The sequence below is a fragment of the Lonchura striata genome, chromosome Z, assembly GCF_050655825.1.
Source record: "Lonchura striata isolate lonStrDom1 chromosome Z, ASM5065582v1, whole genome shotgun sequence".
Taxonomy (NCBI): Eukaryota; Metazoa; Chordata; class Aves; order Passeriformes; family Estrildidae; genus Lonchura; species Lonchura striata.
This window is the reverse complement of record NC_140740.1, coordinates 63,135,317-63,149,857: the sequence shown is the minus strand read 5'-3', so window position 1 is coordinate 63,149,857 and position 14,541 is coordinate 63,135,317.

Sequence of the window (14,541 nt, the reverse complement as noted above, 5' to 3'; positions counted from 1 at the left end):
CAAAGTTTGCAGATAATGTATAAAACTATTTTTTGTTATAGATACATACATTGCTTTCCACATTCTTTTTACTGACTGGGAGTTAGAGCCATTAATATCTGGATACAGTATGATCTCTGTTTTAAAACTAATCTAACTAGTGTTTTAACCTTCCTAGAAATCTCTCCCAGATTCAAAGTTCAGCCTTATTTTGATGATTTTTGCATAAAAATGCATCTTGACCTTTGCCCATGGCAATTATTATTATATTTTCGATTTAAACATTTATCAGACATACATATGAAACAACAACAATACCACAGTGAAAATGTTTGCTTAGCATGTCTAAGAGCTATTTATTTTACATCCTTTCCCTTACTCTTTTCAGTAACAACATTTGTGTGACTAAATATAATAATAATTTAACTTTTTTTTTTTTAATTATAAGGCTGGAAAAATCACTGTTTTTTTAGGGTCACTTCAACTAATAATTTATAATCAGAATATTATATTTATCCCAATATTTCTTTTCAACCTATTTAAACCCCCAAAAGGTAATGAACGTTGTTTGTAGGAACTCCATAGTCACTGTTGCTTGGTGTGCAGAAGAGGGATAGCTTGGAGAATCTACCTTTTCAGAGGTTCTTACCAGACAGGGAGAGTGAGATTTTCATCTTATGGGCTACTATTTGTTCTGCAACATTGACATCATTAAAGAGGGCTTCTGTTGGCTCCATTGCTGGGAATACCTGCAAATTTCTATTAAGAGAGATGGCAGTGTCAAAATACTTGACATACACCTAGAAAATACTGTGTATTTAGTAGAAATGGAGTTCAAACAGTTTTTTAGCAAATATACTGGCACCAGTTTCAGCAGAAACTAGTATCAAGGTTTAAAAAAAAAATCACATCCTGTCTCGAAACTGAAATTAGATTTCCAAACTGAAGCAGGACTATTCATCCCTCTTATAAATAAAATATTTATTTATTGAGAGTGCTGGTCTTTTACTCTAACTATTCCTTTCTTCTTCCACATATTTTTTTCCTCCTTGCTGATAAGCTGCTGTAATAAACTTCAAGGGACAAGATGGCTTGTTTGCTTTTTGATTTAAGCATCTCAAAGAAAGACCTTTTAAAGAAATAGCTACATTGATTGATTTACCCAACATACCTCTGTGTTTGTAAAACACTTTTTTGCTCTATCTACCGTCTTTCCTCTTTCAAATGAATACTAGCAAAGCAAAAGTGTTTGCTTTTGCTACTTTTCAGCTGCATTGTTTCTTTGTACTGCCCATGAAAGATGACATATTACTACAGTAAACATTATTTCTTTCATTTTACAGGTGATCTGCTATTTTTTTTTCCTTTCTCTAATATACTAATTGATAACTATGTGTTAAATTTTGCAGTCTGGGAGAGGAGTGCAGGAAAGATGTGAACTCAATCCTTCTTGATCACTCTTGAGGCTTTACATGGGTACATGTTTTGGGGCTATTCTCTGTTTTGTGGATACAGTAAAGATAAGGTGGAACAGGACTGCCCTGGGGGTCAGTTTGTGTTTATTTTGGTACTATAGAGGCTATGCACAATTCTGTCTTATTTTATGAGCTTATTTCTTTGAAGGCATCTTATTAATTTGGCTTTAGCAAGAAGCATACTGTGCCAATATTTTTTTGCTCAGCACTATTGAGCCATTGCTTTCTTTTTCTAATCCTAGAAGTTGTAGCTAATGCAGATATTACCTTTCTGATGATTCAAGATTGTTCTCAACATCACATCCATGAACTTTATGTAGTCTTTTTTTCAATGCTAGGCCAAGGCTAACCAGATCTCAGAGACAGGAAATTATTTCTGGCATTAACTTTGTTTTTTTCTTGAGTCAGTCCTCTTTTTTCCTTTGCCACCTTAAGCTGTTATTTTCTCTCATTTATTGATGCCCTTGTTCAAATGAAATTGATGAAAATTCATATAAAATATGTTTTTGTTTTTTTGAGTATTAAATTTATTGTAAAGAGAGCCTACTGTTCTCATGATCTTTAGCTGCTCAGTTGTTCTGTGTCTGTATTACAGGTTTTTTCCCCTCTCACACCAGTATAAATCACAAGACGCTGGTGTTGATAATGCCACAGTCAGGATAAATCTAACACTTTCAGCATTCTTTCTGAATTCTTGGCTAGGCTTTTAGCTAATGATATGTCAGCATAAACTGTGCAGAAGTCAATAGTTGCCTAGATCACCATGGACTGGGCCCAAGGTATTATGTGATTTAAAGCATGTTATTTTTTCTGCAGAAATGATTTTAGTGCTATTGATTTTAGAGTAATACTGCTGTTTGGGTCCCTCTTCTCTTTTGTACTCCTTCTCTAGAGCAGTCTTCAAGGACATCATGAACACCCTGAATCTGGAGGGCAAGCCATAGCTTGTGATGTACTTGTGCCAGTAGCAGCATCTGCTGTTTGCTATTTTCTTTGGACTCAGATTTGAGATGGCAGAAATTTGCACATGGTAATCTCTTTCGATACTGGCGTCTAAAACGTGTCCCTTGGGTTTTGAACATGTGGTTATGTTCTGCCATGTGATGGTTTTCTTTAGAAATGTGGGACTCCTGCCTTTGATCAAGGTTTAATTCTGATATGAGCCCTGTTCTGTATTAGAGTTTCCCTCTCTGTATTTGAGTTTCACAACAATAGAGCTCTAGTGATTTCAGCAGAGGCATTACTATCTTGGATAGTAATATAGGACATGCAAGTGTCTTCTTCCCTTCTTCCCTTCCTCTCTTCCTGCCTTCCTGTTTTCCTTCCTTCCTGCCTGCCTGCCTGCCTGCTTCCCTCTCTCCCTCCTTTTCTAGCAAGCAAACATTACATTGGTCTGGTTGTATAGACCTGTGCAGATGAAGTGGAATCAGTGAACCAGTCCTGATTTACAACAGTCTTTAACGCATTCCAGACCTGAGGATAAGACATAAAAATTCTGTGTTGCAGAGATTTGGAACCCACAAGACATCTAATCTTAACTGTGTAATGTAGCCTGTATTCAACCAGGTTATCACAGTGCTGAGGGCAGCAACTTCTGTTAGTTCAAAGGTAATTATTCTCAGTTTAAGGACACATGAACTTCTCTGACTCCTTCAAGAAACACAATGAAGCAAATGAAATAAAGTAAAATGAGGAAACAGAAGCTGTGTATGGAATATTAAGAACAAAGAACAGATTCTGTTATGGTTTACACCTTTCACTGATTTTCAGAAGCACTATATGGTTATGCAGGGATGTATGTTATGGAAAATGGCTTTGAGCTGTTCAAAAGAATTAGTAAAAATTAATGTGCATCTCTGTGTGCTAATCATTGCTCTATCTTCTGCAGGGGTGACTAGGATAAATGGTTTAAATTCTCAGCATACCTAATGTTATTAATTAGACAGGTTTTTCACACCAGGGTGCCTGTTTCTTTGCCCTCATTTCCTTCTTGTTTTCATGCTTCCTCATGCTGGATTACATTATAGACTGAGAACATACTTATATGAAATCATACTGTAACAGTGAGTAAAAAGATTGTCTATTGCCTGGGTATACCTGGGTATATTCTACAAAAGCTGCTGAGAAATAGGCAAAAATTGTTTGAGAACAAAAAAATAAGGCCAGACATAAATATAAGTGGAGCATGCTCCTGCAGGCAGTTCCTCAGACAGGGAAGTTTGAGTAAAAAATAGTAAAGGCTTCCTGTCTCTTATTCATACTTATGAGAAGTTTCTTTGATGATTGTTCTTTTGTGTAGCCAAAGCAATATTAATTTGCCATTTATTTATGGTTTAATACTAGTGAATCAGGATGAAAATTAAATGAGGAATATGGTTAGATGAGAGGCGTGCTCTGACATAGAAACTACGGGGTTGATGAGTGTCTCAGAAAGCTGAATGGAAGGAAATATTTTTTCAATAGATCTTGTAAATAACAACAGAAATTAACTGATCACATTTTGGTTTAATGGTACGTTTAACTAATTCTGAATTACAGGGGAACTCTTTTGGAAATGTTTCTCATAGCAGCATTAATTCCAAATGAATTAATTGAGATCAGTGTTATTGCAGTGAATAATTGCAAATAAATTAATATAATTACAGGGAAATAAAAGTGCTAGCAGTGTAAATTTTAGATTTAATTTTTCATTGCCAAGATCCTATCTTTTCTCTCTTGCAATCAGGTTTCTCTGCTTACTCCTCCTTATGTGGCTGCTTACATAGAGTTTGTAATTCTGGTGGTTCACATGTAAGGTGTATTGTAATTCCCAGGGGGTTTTGCTCATTCATACCTCTCTGTGCATATCTCTAGACTTCTAATGTGGTATCAGAGATGTCCTCATAAATCTTAGGGGACTGATTGACTGACTATCAATGATCTTGCTGAGTTTTACAGAGGAGAAAGAGACTGTAAAACTTGTCCATGGTTGTACTTGAGTATGTGAATAATGGTTTCAGCCCAACAGTCTTTTTTCTTATCTCCACTCATTTTTGCTGACGTAAGTGTAAAGTAACTTGTTCATGGTCAGTGGAATTACATCAATATAGAATTAGGGTAAATAAGAGAAGAACCAGGTTTCCATGTGTATTTCTCCTAGAAGAGCTCTTAGGATTTGATGGTTGAGTCAGCAAGCTGAAGAATAATTTTCCTTATTTTATAAATGCAATTAAAAAACAAGCTAAATTTGTTTCTACTTTTCCAGTCATATTTCCTCCAATCTAATGTGAATGAATCAGATAATAAGGATTCCTCTGCCTATATTTGTAAACTCATATTTGTAAATTTGAAGCAGGAGTAGAGAAGAAGGATTCTGGAGTCTGATGGAGAATCCTTATTTGATAAAGCAAGGAGAGGACTTTGACCTATGTTACTTGAAGAGCCCTTATTAAAGGTAACAGGATTATTTAAGCTTTAGCTTCCTAATTATGGGTATTTAAGCCTATTGGAGAAGCTAGCCAGAAGTTTTATTCATTTTTCTTAGTGTTTGAGGAAGTTTCTGATTTTAGAAAGAAATTTTGAGATTTCTTTGTGAATGTCCTGGGAAATGTCAAGGGAACTTGCTTTTTCAGTCTCTCCAATTAGATATCATTTCAGAAACAGGCTTTCTTAGAAGGATCAGGATGTTGGTTCTTGGATGAAATCACTTTAGTGAAAGGTGAGTAGGGCAGTTCCTGAATTTAGGACCCAGTATAGTCCATCCAGCATGCTGTATAAAGCATACTGGAAATATTTTATTATTTTGTCTTGATGATACCTGGTGAGCCTGGCCTGTAATGGCTGAGTGTGGGCTACCATGTGTCAGAGGAGACATCTGCAGTCCTTCCCCTGCAGCTTTGGAGGGATGGACTGCAGCATGTGCCACCACAGCAGATACCACAAACACTTGTGTTTTTTACTGATAGATTTTATATCTGCACATTGTTGGAAGGCTCTCCTGGGTCTCATATTTCCATGAATGGTGAGGAATGCTCTTTAAACTTCCATTCTGCTATAATTCTTAAGAATGCGCAATACTTTCTAACTATTAAGCCCTATTGCAAAAGTCACTTGTGGCTTCCAAGTACGGTTTGTGAGTTTGCAGGTGTTTAGCTCCACTGAAACCACTTTATCTGTTTCTGCATTTGTCACCAGTCTTGTTTTATCAGAAGGAAAAACTGGCCATAAAAAGAGCTGAGAGGCTTTTTACTGAAAAAAAAGGAAGTGCTGAACATACCCAATGACTTCGATATAGAATCCTTTGTGAATTCTAGTCCCCATTTTTAAGCTATACAGGTAATTGGTGCCTGGCAGCTCATTACCGTTGTACTTCTTTGGCTTAGCTTTGTGTTAATTACCTAAATTTACTCATTTAGAGGCAACGCTGCATGTGGTTTGGCAGGCACATGTTTTCCTAAAGAGACTTTCATGTATGCTTTTCTGCCTGCACTGGAAGCTGAATTTAGTCTACTGTAATTCAAAATGTTATTGTTTGCTTTTAGTCAGATAAACAAATATTATGATAATGAAAAGTCCATGAACAAATGGTGACAACAGCAGAGCACTAAACATAAGAATTAATTAGCAAGAACAGTCAGCTATCCCAGATGTCTGATGTAATTTTGAAGAGACAACTTGAAATATTTAAGGCATTCAAAACACCACTTAGGAGGGTGAAAAACACCCATACACTTTAACATCTAAATTACAAATGTGATCTCTCTCTTAGCTACTGGCTTATAAATGAATGATACCAAGACTTACATGCCTACAGCTCATCAGTTGCAAAAAAAAGTCTATTCCTTTGCCAGTTTTCTGACCATATGTTTCTTCCCAGTTCTGAATTTTTTGTCAGGATGGGCCAGGAGCCAATGGGTGGAGGAGGGATTCCTCTCACTGTCAGTAGCTCAGACAATGAGCTCAGACCATGGTGCTACATGTTGCATCAATTTCTAATATCTTGTTTTGGAAAGTAGACCCGGAACTCATAAAGTGTCATGCTGAAGCACAAGCATTTCCATTATGTCTGTGTTTCTCCCCATTTCTTTACCCACAGTCTTTTCTGTGCTACATCTGCTGTACACATCTGATCTCACTTTGCTGAGGTTTCAAGGACACGTTCATAAGCCAGTTAAAGAGTGAGGTCCTGCTCTGTCTGTTGGGGTCCAGCTATCTCAAACAGTGATTTACCTCTGATATGTCCTGTGCTGTAATTTTATTTGGTTTAAGTAGCAAGTAAAGTTGCTTAGAGGCTTCAGTTGTCCTTGGTCAGCATGAATCTGTAAGCATCAATGTTTTAGCTAGTGGACTTGTGCTGGTACAAAATATACTCTGTAAATATCATTTCATCTGCCAACCTTAGCAGGAGGAGTCTCTGGGGTTTCCAGTGTTCCTGGTAGATATTGCTAGATTGTGGCTTAGCTACCTACTCAGGAAAGGAGGCAAACTAGATTCCCTATTGCAAACTTTGCCATAACCGTATGCAGCTGAATTACAGCCAACAAAGGTATCCTCGGATATACTGGGATAAAGGAAAGAGCTGCTGCATTTGTTCTTTCATTGTTGTTAGACCAAGGCTAACTACAACTTGTTGCTAAAGCAAAACTGTTCAGAGGTGTTCTGCCCACCTCAAGCATGACCCTAGGAGTTTGTTTAAAAATCCTTCCTCTCTTAGTTAAGCAGATCACATCATGGCAGGAGTTTGGTTCTGAATCCAGATAAAGATTAATGTGAGGTTTAACTTCACTGGAAATAAGAATTGTCCCTGTGTGCTAAATGAGATTTGTAAAATGAGGAAATACTCACTAAAGCAGAGCATTGGCATATTTTCAAATTGAGATCACAGTGAAAATGAATTCAGTGCACTCTGGTTAATTAACTAACTAGAAAGGTATGAGAAATTCTATCTCCAATGACTAACACAGTCTGCCTTTTGATCTCAGTGCAACAAGAAGGAAGGCAGAGCTATTGAATGTCTTAACAATGTTGATTTTGTATACACAGTGAAGGTTTCCCAGAGTTGCAAATATTTAGAGTGAGGATATGTTCTTGTTTAGTCATTTTTCCATGATGACATTATCTCCATTTAGGAGGACTGTCTTTCTCTGTTCTTGCTCCATCTCCAAAATAACTATTTGAGTGCCATTTTTTTTGCATAGTAGCCATCACCTGTGCTAAAAGGAAAAAGGCAATGTAGCAGTGGCAAGCTCTTCTTGATATGCTTTCTCCTAAGAAAATTTCTAGTCCATTTCAAATGGACTCAGTTCTTTCAAATTTCTATTTCATGTATTAATGATACTTACTTTCTTTTTTTCTCTTTATCCCCCTCCCCCTTTTTTCCTTCCCAGATATTTTATCAGTTTCCCCCCTTGTCTTAGCAGTGGTCAATTTCTGCCCAGGGAAACTTGGCTATGTGCAGTAAGGGAGGGAAGTCCTTGGTAAACATCTGTCACCTTCATGGGACTGAGCAGAACTTTGGCAGGAGAGACTTCTTGTGTCCTAGCAAAAGCCTGCTTTTACAGGCTTCTGCTATGCCTATGACATCAAAAGGTGGCTGGTGCCTGCCCCATAACAGTGTTTGGGGTTAAATTCCATCTGGAAACATATTAGTTATGTGAGGGAGAAGCATGAAAAGGGCAACACAGTTGCATAGGAAAGTGACAAGGCAGCTGGCCTGCGCGAGGAATGAACAGCTGGAATGGCTTAGGTGCATTAATCTAGTGGTCATGTCACTCTTCCTTCACCCCATTTCTTGCCCCTGCAGGCAAGCCTGATGATTCCCTTGTCAATAACCTGAGGCAAGAGAAGAAAAGGCAGGGTCATTGGGAAGGAATGAAATGGAGCTGAAAAGCAAAGCAAGTCCTAGAGAGAGAATATTGCCATGAATGTGATAAGGGATACATGAGAAGAATTGTTTTTAAAGAGAGAAAATGGCAGGTAAAAGAAAGAGTAATGAACAGAAAAGTGAAAAGAATTCTAGACAGTTGTGAAGTAAAAATTATGGTGATTAGTAGAAGTGATATAATGAAGAATACAGAAAATGAAAATGAATACAAGAACAGAAAAAAAATTGTAGCCTTTTAGGACCGTTTATTTTCTTCTGTTTTTTGGCAGTCATCCTTGTAAGGCTTTAGAAAGGTGATCAGATCAGATACCTAATTTCTGATGACTATTTCTCTGCTGTGGAGATTGCCTTTAAACAGCTGGCACTGTTTGTTTTTTTAAGTTAGTGTCTTAATGACATAGCCACTTATATTCTGGTTTTCAGTGTTGGTCTTTCTTCCCTCGACAGTCCTAACAAGGCTCCAAAATGACAGTATGAAAGTGGTGTAGCATGGAATTACTTTAAGATAAAAAACTGAAAACCTTACCAAGTGTAAGGTTATAGGTGCTAGTAGGAGCAACTTCAGGGAGTAGATTCTGAATATAATGTTTATAAGAATCTATAATAAATTAAAAATCTATTAAAAAGCATTGGAATTGTTACTTCACAGATCTGTACCCCAAGTCCCATAACTGAATAAAAAGGTTTAAAGATATTAAATAAGTGAGGGTCCTGCTGTGAAGGTAGCAGCCTAGAAAGAAAATACATCTCACAGTTGTTATTCACAGAGAAATAATTATTTTTATATACGTCTTTATATTTTTAGGACACTTGATTTTGAAAAATTATGTTGGCAATACAGAATAGTAGCAGGGTCTACAGAATAGTAGCAGGGTCTAGAGCTTACTGTTCTATAGACAGCCTGTGGCAAAGGGGAAATTTAATGTGAACATTGTCTGAGTCATTAATCTGTGCCTAAATAAATTCTGATGATCTATTAGAGACTTGGAGCTGATTGCAGTGCCTGCCTTATTTATGCAAAAAAGATTCAGGTCTTTGGATTGGATTTAGTAGTTAGTTACCTGGGTCATACATTTTGTGTTTTGTTAGAAGTTCAGAAATGCTCCAGGCCCATCTTCTACCCATCTTCCCCTGATCCTTCTGTGGAGGTCTGTGTTTTCTGCATTTCTCCTGGTTGAGGAAGATCCTTGTCTAAAGTGTTATAATCCACCTTGCAGGTCAGAAAACACTACTGCTCATGTTATAAATGTAGATGAGCCTTGAGAAAGAGTGGTCAGGCCATTGAAGCTTTTTGTACTGCACTTAACGCAGAGCAGAAATTAGAGGAAGCCATGTCAGTGAGATGTAAATATTACTCCTATACCTCTCCATTCCTGGGCTGATAGAGGACTGGAAAAAATATTGCCTGGGAATACTCTTCCTTACACAACCAATTACTTGTAGCAGCACCTGTGAATTTATTCAGTCCAGCAGACAGCCAGTGAAAGGATGTAGACCCAGTGCTCAATTTCTAAATAGTTAGAACACCTTTAATGTTTAATCCCCTGAGTTTACACTTGTTTCATTCTACTTCACTTTGCCACCTCTTATTTGAAGGAACAACCTTCACTTTGTTTCCTCATCACTTCTCTGCCCCACAGGACATGGTGCCGAAAGTATTGATAAACTCCAGTGTTTCCATCACCTTCATCTAGCTAAAGTAGAGTCAAAAGAGCCAAGGTTTGCAACTGCTTTATGTATATGCATTTTTTATCTCCCATTCCTTTAAATGTTGTATTACAGGAAGCATTGCTGTTTATTCCCCCACCCCTTCTCTCCCATTCCGAAAAGGAGAAAGTATGGCTGTAATAAACAAGTTCTGACTCTCTTCTTCTGAAATCTCTTTTCCACTGGGGGGGCTCAGCTGTTCATTACTGAATATTTTGGATATGTGTTCGATTTACATAACTCAAATCTCATTCTCTCTTACCTCTGTTTATGTGGAGGAAAATAACATAAAAGGTGTTGGAGGACAAAACAAGAGATATCTTTAACCAATCATCTACCAAATTAAAATCTGTTAAAATATTTTAGTAGGTAATTAATCATCAATCTCTCTCTTTCAGTGATGGCTGTGGTGTTTGTTTTACTCAAAGAAAGTGGTGTGTGGGAAGCAGCCATAAACAACCATAAACCAAATGTGAGACTGAAAGAGGATCAAAGTGGTACAAATGGCTCACAGCACAGACTGTGTCCTCTGTAACTGCTGAAGCTCTTGCTTGGAAGAAAAATTATCCCTGTTTGCCTTGATACAAACCCATACATGAGGAAAAAAAAGGCTTTGGCAGATGTACTCTGGAATTCTTCATAATTTGTTTAATTTTTCTCTGTGTCCGTTACATTATACCAGAAAGTGGGACAACCATTCTTCTCAACCCACTGTGGATACTGAGTTATGAAATCACTGCTGTTTGTAAAACATGGGGAGATCCTCAGTTGGAAGGATCAAACATTTCCTCAGTTGGAAAAATCAAACATCTTGAATAAGTAATTTTGTACTGGGCAAAATGGTCTTAATGTCCTTGGATTCATAGTGAGCTTTAATCTGCTCCCAGGTGGCCACTAATCCTGGAGAAACATCCAATTTTTTCAACAATTGGTTGCTTTAGTAAGGAATATTTCTAATGAGAGTATAGAAACTCATCACAATCTATATATAGCACAAAACACCTAGTGGTCTACTTCAAGTGGTGATATTAGCATTCTTAGTTTATAAATGTTGTCTGCTTACAGTCTATTTATTAACTTCTCTAATGTCACAATGGAAAATGCATTGGATGAGAGGAAAGGAGAACTCTTGAAAGCCAACTGAATGCATGTTAAATCTGAGCAGGGGTAACAGACTTAGACATGGTCCCAGTCAAGTAAAAGAGACATATTTACTCCAAACTTACCTGGGGTTTGTGAGAAGAGGTTTGAGCCCTGTTTGCTTTATTCAGAGACTCCAAATTAATGAAGATTCTGAAGTGTTTCTATTGTTCATAACATGCCTGACTTACCTTTGAATAGGAAATTTGTCACAGAATGATAGAGCATATTGCTGGTTTTTGGCATTTTAGGGAGGAGATAAGGTGTAAATGATGTTGTCAGAAATGTGGTAGTAGTAATTGCCTACAATGAGTTCACGCTTATTATTCACAACAAATCAGTCTTTTTAGAGACAGCTGCCATCAATACTCATTAAAAACATCAGACCTTTATACTGCTCCTAAAGCAAGAATTAAAAAATTAAATGAGATAAATTTAATAATCCCCAAACCTGCCACATACTTAAATGTATCTACTTGCATAAACACTCTGAACATTCACTGAAAGCCTTCCACTTCTGATTTTTCTGATGATATACTGTTGTACTGAGGTTACTAAAATGAATTAAGTGCTACATTTGTAGCTACTCTTATTGGAAAACACATCACTTTCATGAATGACTTCTGCAGAGTGTGTAAAATTCTAAAAGTATATCTAGTTTTTAGGTTAATCATGAGATTACATAGGTTCAAATTATGCAATTTTTCAACTTCCTTGAAAGTCAATAATGCAGCTTCTTGAATTGACTCAGATTATAAACACTATTCGTACAAGTTTATATCTTGAAAGTCTCTTTTGGTGCTCTGTTATTAAAATATTATGAAAAATGAAAGAACCCTGATTAAATATGCCTGCATGGATAAATTTACATTAATGAGAGGTGATTAATTATGAGTTAATACCCTGTTCAGAAGAAGCATTTTAGATGCTATAATGAACAGGGTGTGATGATAATCCAGCAACAGTCCTCTGTTGAGAAAATCAGAAGCCAGACACAAAGTGCCATTATGCATTTTGGAGCTATGCTGATAAAAAAATCACTATTCTGAACTCCCACGCAGCTGTGCTCTCCTTGCACCACAAGATGTCACTATGTAATCCAGGATGATTTCTGTCTTTTAAAATTTTTAAAAAGATTTTTAAAACTGGACTATGAAAAAGGTTTCTTTCTTTTTCTGTGTTCTCAGGAAGAAAATAAATCTTGTACGATAGCCTATATTGAATACTCATCATGCGTTTTAAATAAATTAAAGGGTATAGGACTGCCAGAATTTTGAGAATAATCTCCTTCATTTAAAAGACTGTGTAAAAGTCCTGTCAGCAGTCCTTGTGAAACTGCCGATGATCCATAAGAAATCCAGGATCATGTGTTTATGGCAATTGTTCTTAAGTGCCATTTTTAAGGGTGTTATTCCACTGTTCACTTTTCCTGCTTATGTCTCCACCAGGCAGTGTGGCTTTGTCTTCTACTATCACAAATACACATCCAACTAGGTGGAAGTAAAGCTTATAAGAGTATTAAGCTGTCAAAGAATTGCACCGGTTCTAAAAAATAGCAGCAATTTCCTGTATTCCACGCTACAATTAAGCAGTCATAATATGGCATCCTATAGATGCCAGCACCAGAAATAATCAATTGAAAAGAAAATCACTGACAGTGGAGATCTCATTTTCTATATTCCTGTTTTAGTAGAAAAATATGTGTTTAAGTCTTTCTTTCTTTGATGTATTTCTTGGTAGGACTGTGATCTTTTACACTTCTGTCATATTTGGTCTGGATTTTTAAACTTTTTTTTTTTTCTGGGAGATTAGATAAGGACATGCTGTCTACACATATGCCTCTTTATGCCTGCTACCTAAATAAGTAAAGTGCTGTAACTTCAAGATAAGGCAAACACCACAGCCAGAAAACCTTGTGCAAACGAACACTTCATCTTACCTCACCTTGGTGGTGGAATGAGAAAGTCACATCTAAAATATGTTTTAAGTGACTCTGCATTCAAAATGTGTTTCTTTCTTCTGACCTGAGGCTGGCTAAGGTGCACAGCATGAAAATTTAAGCCAGCCAAGAGTATTTATTTACAAGCTAAAGATAAATTATAGAACCCTCAGAGCAAGGACTGCTGTATTCGGTTATACATATCTTTGCTTAATTCAAATATCTAATGGAAAATGCTATGGTAGGTCCTTTCTCTGATGCTGCACTCCAGCAATGTCTCTACAGCAAAGGGAGCACAGAGATTGGCACTGAGGTCTCTCTTATCAGATCAGGGAAGAGATAAGCTTAGCTGCTTCTTTTTAATTCTTTTATATTACATATGCACCCAAGTTTTGTTTGGACCATGACTGACTACTCTTTCTCTCTCTTACATCTTAATTTGTTTTACTGCATTTATACTGTTTTCTTTTGACTTTCATGAGGTAAAATCTTGCCCATGGAGCCTCTGAAATATTCTTGCTGGCACCATAGCCACAGTGTCCTAGACAGGCATGGGAAAGTTCCCTTCATCCCTTAGTCTAATTCATCCTTGCTGCTGGCCTGACTGCACATTGCTATCATGGCTGTACAATATGGCCTATTTCAATGCATCATTATTTCACTGTCCAGATTTTCCTAAATGCCATTTGTTGAGACAAAATAGCTCTGTGGTGCAGCTGGGGCACAGACTGTTCTGCCTAACAGTCAGTCAGCTACATCCAACTCCCCAGGCAAGCTGCTGTACAGAATCATAGAATATCCTGAGCTGGAAAGGACCCACAAGGATCCAGTTTCTGTCTCTGCACATGACAACCCCAAAAACCACCCTGTGCCAGAGACAGGGTGTGTGTGTAGGGGAGGACAATGTCTGTGGCTAAAGGCAGCTGCCAGGTGAACAGTGCTGGGCCAGAGCAGAGGAGTGAGTGAACCAGGATGGGCACAGTAACTCCAGCTGTGTTAGCTGGAGAGAAGGGAAGTGTTGGCACCCAGGGTTTGAGGAGCTCCTTAGTCCTTGAGAAGGAGGACTGTTTATGTATTCTATTTATTTCTTCATTATGTATTCTGCCTGTGGTATGTATGGTCACATTTTCAGCTGGTGGGATGTTAGTCACTAGGAATGGAAAGGAAAGAAGACACCCAGATGGAAGAAAGCAGCATAAACTTGTTTTTATTGACATTTTTGGCTGAAAAAGATGGTATTGAAATACTCAGTCTCTCAATGTAACTAACCGTGTCAGCTACTTCAGCATGTGGCATCAACGCTGATATTTTAAATGCTGTTTATTACTTCTTAAGCAAATACTGTTTTTAATGATACTTTAAGCATTCTATTTCCCCTACTGCTTTGCAGTGCCCTGCTGATGGCATTGCTTACCCTAGCCTTGGGGGAGGTGACATTG